The 7,685-nt window shown below is 42.3% G+C and overlaps 1 non-coding gene across 1 annotated transcript; it reads left to right on the plus strand.

Annotated features, from left to right (window-relative positions):
* The first annotated feature begins 7,167 nt into the window (after positions 1–7,167).
* On the plus strand, positions 7,168–7,241 carry TRNAK-CUU (transfer RNA lysine (anticodon CUU)). Its single transcript has one exon. It is a non-coding gene; the product is annotated as a tRNA-Lys (tRNA).
* Positions 7,242–7,685: the final 444 nt, after the last annotated feature.

The following is a 7,685-nucleotide window of genomic DNA, read 5'->3' on the forward strand; positions in this document are numbered from 1 at the left end:
GCTGCAATTGAGCTCACCCCTATATGTCTGGGAGTCAGCTGGCTCTGAGCCAATCCAGGATAGCTTCAACTGGAATTACCGGAATAACGTGGCTCTGCTTCACAGGTGTCTCATCCTCCAGCAGGCCTTGGCATGTTCTCTTGCAAATGACACGGGAGCAGGAACAAAGTATAAATGTGCAAAATGCTTTTCAGGCCTCTCCATGCAGCACGTCTACCAACATTTCATTGGTCAAAGCAAGTCTCATGGCCAACCTCAGAATCAAGGGACACAGAAATATTCTTCTTTAGTAAGGAAAACTGCCATGTCATGTGTCCAAAAGGCATGGGCAAAGGTAGGGAAAACTGGGGCCAGAAACAACCTACCACCTGATACCTCCAAATAAACCCTTCTGCTTAAACTAAGCAGAAAGGGTTTGGTTGTTTTCAACTAAGAAACTTGACTGATATAGCCACACTGCTTGATAATCAAGGGTTAAAATGCAAAGATGTGGCAAAACTCCACCAGAAGAAAACCTTGAAAAAATGAATTGTGGGGTGGCCGGTTGGCTCAGTTGGTTAGAGCGCAGCACTCATAACACCCAGGTCACCAGTTCAATTCCCACATGGGCCAGTGAGCTGTGCCCTCCACAACTAGATTGAAAAAAACAACAACAAAAAACGACGACTTGACTTGGAGCTGATAAGTCCTGGAAAAACACACTGTTCCCCAATAAAAATTTGAAAAAGAAAAATGAATTGCTTTCCAAGTAAATACAGTGATTAAGAATTCTATGACTGACCTAACCACCTTTGGTCTGCTTCTGCCCTCCCCTTTATTATTTATCTTTCATCATAAATCAGGACAAGTCTGAGAAACTTTCATAGTCAAGAGGAGGCTGAGAAGACATGATAACAAAATATAATGTGGTATCCTGGATGGGACTGTGGAACAGAAAAAGGACATTAGATAAAAATGAAGGATATCTGAATAAAGTATGGAGTTTAGTTAATGATAACACATCGATATTGGTTCATTAACTGTAACAAATGTACCATAGTGGAATTTCAGTGTAGATGTATGGGAACTCTCTTTACTATCTTCACAATTTTTCTGTAAGTTAAAACTGTTTCAAAAAATAAAATTTATTAAAATTTATTAATTCTAGAAAAATAGTTAAAATAATAAATCCATCAACAACTCAGTTAATCAGTAGGTATTCTGGGGGCTACAAATGACACTAAGTACTTAATCTATCTCATACAAACAGAAATTTCAAACTGGAGCCAGGTGTTTGTGTAGCTCAGAGAACTGACATTAAAAGGTCTACAGTGAAAATGGCAGAGTAGGTAAATGCTGTGCTTATATCCTCTGACTTCATCAAAAATACAACTACAGAACAACCATCATTGAGAATAACCTGAAGTCTAGCTGAACAGAAGTCCTAAAACTAAGGACATACAGAAGAAGCCACTCAAGAGTGGTAGGGGGACAGAAAGGCAGAGTGGGCAGGTCCCACACAGGTATGTGACCATTAAAAATCAGGAGGGACATCTTGGCTGTGGAGGTGCCCCCCAGAGGAGCAAGGGGTCCCAGCCACACACCAGGCTCCCCAGCCCAGTGTCAGAGAGAGAAGTCCCCATAATTTCTGGTTGTGAAAACCAGCGGAGATTGTGACTGAGGGAAGCTGCACTCTCAGGCACTCCTCTTAAAGGGACCGCACATGGACTTACTTGCTGATGGACTCACTTACTCTGAGCTCCAGCCCTGGGGCAGCATCTTGAAAAGTGTCAGGGACATACAGAGAGAAGCTGAGTTATCTGGCTTCAGGGCAAGGACTGGAGAAGCAGCTTTCTCCCAGACAGAAGTGCTGGCAAAAGCCATCATATCTTTGTTGAGCCCTCCCCCCTCCTGGCCTGCAGACGCAGGCAGGCAGCCAACATATCTCAGTCTCCATCAATGTGGCTAACACCTTCACCCTGAACTAGTGATTCTGAGACCCCAACCCACCCAACTTCCAGCACACCCAAGCAGCTTCCAGTGCATTTTCCAAACAAACCACCTGCCTTGGCTCATGCTGCAGAATTTCCCAAAGTCTCTCCCAGGTTCACAAAATCCAAAGAAGCAACATCTGACTTCAGCATGTCCCATACCACAGAGTGAGTAGCCCTATGCCTGGCACTAACGACAGCCAGCCTTGGTTCACAGCTTGGCCTCTCGAGGCACCTCCAAGCACCGGACAGGCTGTGACCACCTGTGGATTGCTTTGTGGGTCATGCCAGGTGGCCTCATGCAGGGAACAGGGTGCAGCTGAACTTGGCCTTCAGCAAGTCCCCTCCCAAGAGACGCCGGGGTTGGCACACCCAATGGACAGCTTCAGACCATGCCACAGCACCACCCAGCTGCACCTGCAGACAACACACCCAAAAGGCAAACTGGGCAGGCACCAGAACCCTGCTAAAGCGAATCCGCCTCTATAAGGTCAGCCCCTTCATAACAGCTCCCCAACGGTAGTTACAGGCAGTCCTCACAACCAATGAGCCCAAGGGTCAATCCCTCCCACTGACACGCAAACAGCAACCAAGGGTCAACTGCAACAAGAGGACACACACAACCAACACAGGGACACACCTCAAGCACCTGGCTCTGGTGACCAAGGAGACTGCACCACTGGGCGCCACAGGACACCTATTACATAAGGTTACTCTACGAAGACCAGGAGATATAGCAGCCCTACCTAATACATAGAAACAAACACAGGGATTCAGCCAAAATGGGGAGACAAAGAAACATGTTCCAAACAAAAGAACAGAACAAAACTCCAGAAAAAGAACTAAACAAAATGGAGACAAGCAATCTACCAGATGCAATCTACCAGATGCAGAGCTCAAAATACTGGCTATGAAGATGCTCAGTGATCTCAGGGAGAACTTCATGAAAGAGATAGGAGGGGTGGACGGGTGGCTCAGTTGGTTAGAGCGTGAGCTCTAGGCAACGGGGCTTCTGGTTCGATTCCCAAATGGGCCAGTGAGCTGCGCCCTCCACAACTAGAATGAAGTCAATGAGCTGCCGATCAGCTCCCGGGTGGCCAGATGGCTCAGTTGGTTAGAGCGCAGGCTCACAACCACAAGGTTGCCGGTTCAACGCCTCGACTCCTGTAAGGGATGGTGGGCTGCGCCCCCTGCAGCAAACAACGGCAACTGGACCAGGAGCTAAGCTGTGCCCTCCACAACTAAGATTAAAAGGACAACAACTTGACTTGGAAAAGTCCGAGAAGTACACACTGTTCCCCAATAAAGTCCTGTTCCCCTTCCCCAATAATAAATAAAAAGAGATAGGAAACATAAAAATGGAGATAGAAAACATAAAAAAGAACCAGTAAGAAATAAAGACTACAATAACTGAAATGAAGAACACATTAGAGGGAATCAACAGTAGATTAGATAGAGCAGAAGATCAAATCAGCAATTTATAAGGTAAGATAGCATAAAACACCCAATCAGAACAGCAAAAACAAACAAACAAAAAATCCAAACAAATGAGGACTGTTTAAGGGGCCTCTGGGACATCAACCATACCAACATTTGGACTATACAGGAACCAGAAGGAGAAGGGAGAAGCAAAGAATTGAAAACCTATTTGAAGAAATAATGATGGAAAACTTCCCTAACCTGGTGAATGAAATGAATATTCAAGTCTAGGAAACACAGAGGGTCCCAAACAATATGAAACCAAGGAGGCCTAAACCAAGACACATCATAATTAAAATGCCAAAGTTTAAAGACAAAGAGAGAAACTTAAAAGCATCAAGAGAAAAGCAGTTAGTTACCTACATGGGAGCTTCCATAAGATTATCAGCTGATTTCTCAACAGAAACTTTGCAGGCCCAAAGGGATTCACATAAAATATTCAAAGTGATGAAAAGCAAGAATCTATAACCAAAACTACTCTACCCAGCGGGCTATCATTTAAAATGAAAGGACAGATAAAGAGCTTCCCAGACAAGAAAATCCTAAAGGAGTTCGTCACCACCAAACCAGGATTACAAGGAATCTTAGAGGGACTTCTTTAAGATGAAAAAATAAAACATAGACTAAAATGGCAATAACTACATACTTATCAACAACAAGTTTCCGGGGCAGCCAGATGGCTCAGTTGGTTAGAGCACAAGCTCTGAACAACAGGGTTGCCAGTTCGATTCCCGCCATGGGATGGTGGGCTGCGTCCCCTGCAACTAAAGCTTGAAAACGGCGACTGGACTTGGAGCTGAGCTGTGCCCTCCACAACTAGATTGAAGACAACAAGCTGCGACTGAGATGATGGTGGGGTGGCCGGATGGCTCAGTTGGTTAGAGCACAAGCGGTCAACAAGGTTGGTGGTTCAATTCCCGCCATGGGATGGTGAGCTGTGCCTCCTGCAACTAAAGACTGAAAATAACAACTGGACTTGGAGCTCAGCTGCGCCCTCCACAACTAGATTGAAGGACAATGACTTGTAGCTGATGGGCCCTGGAGAAACGCACTGTTCCTCAACATTCCCCAATAAAATTTTTTTAAAAAAGAAGAAGAAAAAGAAAGTAATCTTTAGAAGCCAATGTTGGCCTATGAAAAAAAAATTTTTTTTAATTAGTTTCCATTTAAATGGCTTAAATGCTCCAATCGAAAGGGTGGCTGAATGGATAAGAACACAAGACCCTTAGAGAGGGTCTTGCCTACAAGAGACTCCCGTCAGATAGAAAGACACAGACTGAAAGTAAAGGGATGAAAAAAGATAGTTCATGAAAATGGAAACAAACAAAAAAGTTGGGATAGCAATACTTATACTAGGCAAAGTAGACTTTAAAACAAAGGCTGTAACAAGACACAAATAAAGCCTAAGCAATCCCACTTTTGGTTATGTATCCGAAGAATCCCAAAATACTACTTCGAGGAATCATGTATATCAATATGTTCATTGCAGCATTATTTACAATAGCCAAGATACGAAGGCAATCTGGGTAGCCCTGAATGGATGAATGGATAAAGAAGAGGTGATATATACGAAATCCAACAATTAAGTTCACAGACTCATCCTAGAAAAAGTGCTACATATCTCACTGCTGAATATCGCTACAGTCACCTTTGAAGTACTCCCCTTGGGAAGCTATGCACCGATGCCAGTGCCTAGTCTACCCTTTTGGAACTCTTTTTCTGGAATGGCCATCAGTGCTGTCGTCATATTACCCTTGATGTCCTGCATGTTATCAAAATGTCTTCCTCTCAATATTTCCTTTCTCTTTAGGTTAAGAAAGAAGTCATTGGGGGCCACATCAGGTGAGTAGGGAGGGTGTTCCAATACAGTTATTTGTTTACTGGCTAAAACCTCCCTCACAGACAGTGTCGTGTGAGCTGGTGCATTGTCGTGATGCAAGAACCATGAATTGTTGGCGAAAAGTTCAGGTCGTCTAACTTTTTCACGCAACCTTTTCAGCACTTCCAAATAGTAAACTTGGTTAACTGTTTGTACAAATTCGTAATGAATAATCCTTCTGATATCAAAAAAGGTTAGTAACATCATTGCAACAAGTTCGCGAACTTAATTGTCAGACCTCGTATATACAATGGAATATCACTCAGCCACAAAAAAACAATGAAACCTTGCCATCTGCAACAACATGGATGGACCTCGAGAGCATCGTACTGAGTGTAGTAAGTTACACAGAGAAAGACAAATGTCATATGATTTCATGTATAAGTGGAATCTAAAGAACAAAATAAACGAAATATAAACAAACTCATAGATATAGAGAACATTTTGATGGTTGCCAGATGGGAGGGGAGTTGTAGGTAGGTGTAAAAGAGGAAGGGATTAAGAAGTACAAATTGGTTGTTACCCAGTAGTCATGGGGATGTAGGGTACAGCATAAGGAATATAGCCAACAATATGGTAATAATTATGTATGGTGTCAGATGGGTACTAGGTTTGTTGGGGTGATAGAGGGGAGGGGGTATGGATGGCTAGGTAAAAAGGTGAAAGGATTAAGAAGTACAAATTGGTAGTTACAAAATAGTCATGGGGATGTAAATTATAGCATAGGAAATATAGTCAATAATATAGTCCTAACTATGTATAGTGCCAGGTGAGTACTAGACCAGTCAGGGGATCACTTCTTAAATTGTATAAATGTCTAACTGCTATGCTGCACACCTGAAATTAATATAATATTGCGTGTCAACTGTAATTGAAAAATTATAAAGGTTGAGAAAAAGGTGCAGGGAAATAAGAGGTCCAAATTTCCAGATATAAACAAATAAGTCATGGGGATGTAATGTACAGCGTAGGGAATATAGTCAATAGTATTGTGATAGCGTGGTACAGTGTCAGATGGTTACTGGACTTACTATGGTGATCACTTCTTTAGGTATATAAATGTTGAACAACTGTGGTATACACCTGAATCTAATATAATATTATATGTTGGCTGTATTTTAATAGAAATCTTAAAAAATTAAACCAAAAAAGAAAACAACTGTTCAAACATTTGCTAGTATACAAATGTTTGCAGCAGCATTCACAGTAACCAAAAGGTGGGAACAAACCAAGTGTCCATTACTAGATGAATGGATAAACAGAATGTGGAATATCCATACAATGGAACAATGAGGATGAACATTATCCTAAATGAAGAAGCCAAAAGTAAGGTCACATGTTGTACAATTCCATTTATATGAAATGTCCAGAATAGCTATCTCTATAAGCACACTGGTGGTTGCCAAGGGCTTAGGGGGAGAGGAGAGGAAGGGAGTGATGCTTAATGGCTAAGGGATTTCCTTTCGGGGTAATGAAAATGTTTTGGAACTAGGTAGAGGTAGTAACAGTTGCACAACATTGTGACTATACTAAATGCCAGTGAATTGTTCACCTTAAAACAGTTAATTTTATGTTATGTGAATATCACCTCAATAAAACAAACAAAAAAACACACAAAAAAGTCAGTGGTAAGAGTAAGATGAACAAAAGCTATAATGCGAGTGGATACTAAATGAGTTTTCTTGATTCATGAAATGGAGTTGAAACCTTGACACCTTTCCATATAAAAATCCAAAAAGCTTATCGCTTACAACTTTCATGATAATTTTGATGGCTTTTTTATGGGCTTTCATGAATCACAATAAACAAAACCTTGGACCTTAAAAAATGTCTAGGTGCGGCCGGTTAGCTCAGTTGGTTAGAGCGTGGTGCTCTTAACAACAAGGTTGCGGGTTCAATCCCTGCATGGGCCACTGTGAGCTGCGCCCTCCACAACTAGATCGAAACAACTACTCGACTTGAAGCTGATGGGTCCTGGAAAAACACACTTTAAAAAAACAGTCTATAGCTCACTAATGAGCCCATTTGGAAGGGGCTGTGGGATGAATAAAGAACTATCCCCGATCTACACAATAATTTTACAATACAAGCTACACTACACACTTGAGCGGCCTTTTAATTTAGGAGGCAGTCGGGAAAATGCTTCTTTTTCCTTATGTTCTAAGACTGGGTTATCTTTGAGAATAAGTGTTTTTACTGGAGAGGTAGGAGGGGTGAATGTGCTCTGCTCACTACAACTTACCACAGTGGAGAGGTCTCAAAGAAGAGACTCAGGGAGCCAAAGCCCACCCTGCGTTGTTATGTGGGAGTCATTAGAGAGTTATCCAAAGGTGAACGGCTCTTAGTGGAGAAAACAG

The sequence above is a fragment of the Rhinolophus ferrumequinum genome, chromosome X, assembly GCF_004115265.2.
Source record: "Rhinolophus ferrumequinum isolate MPI-CBG mRhiFer1 chromosome X, mRhiFer1_v1.p, whole genome shotgun sequence".
NCBI classification, from domain to species: Eukaryota; Metazoa; Chordata; class Mammalia; order Chiroptera; family Rhinolophidae; genus Rhinolophus; species Rhinolophus ferrumequinum.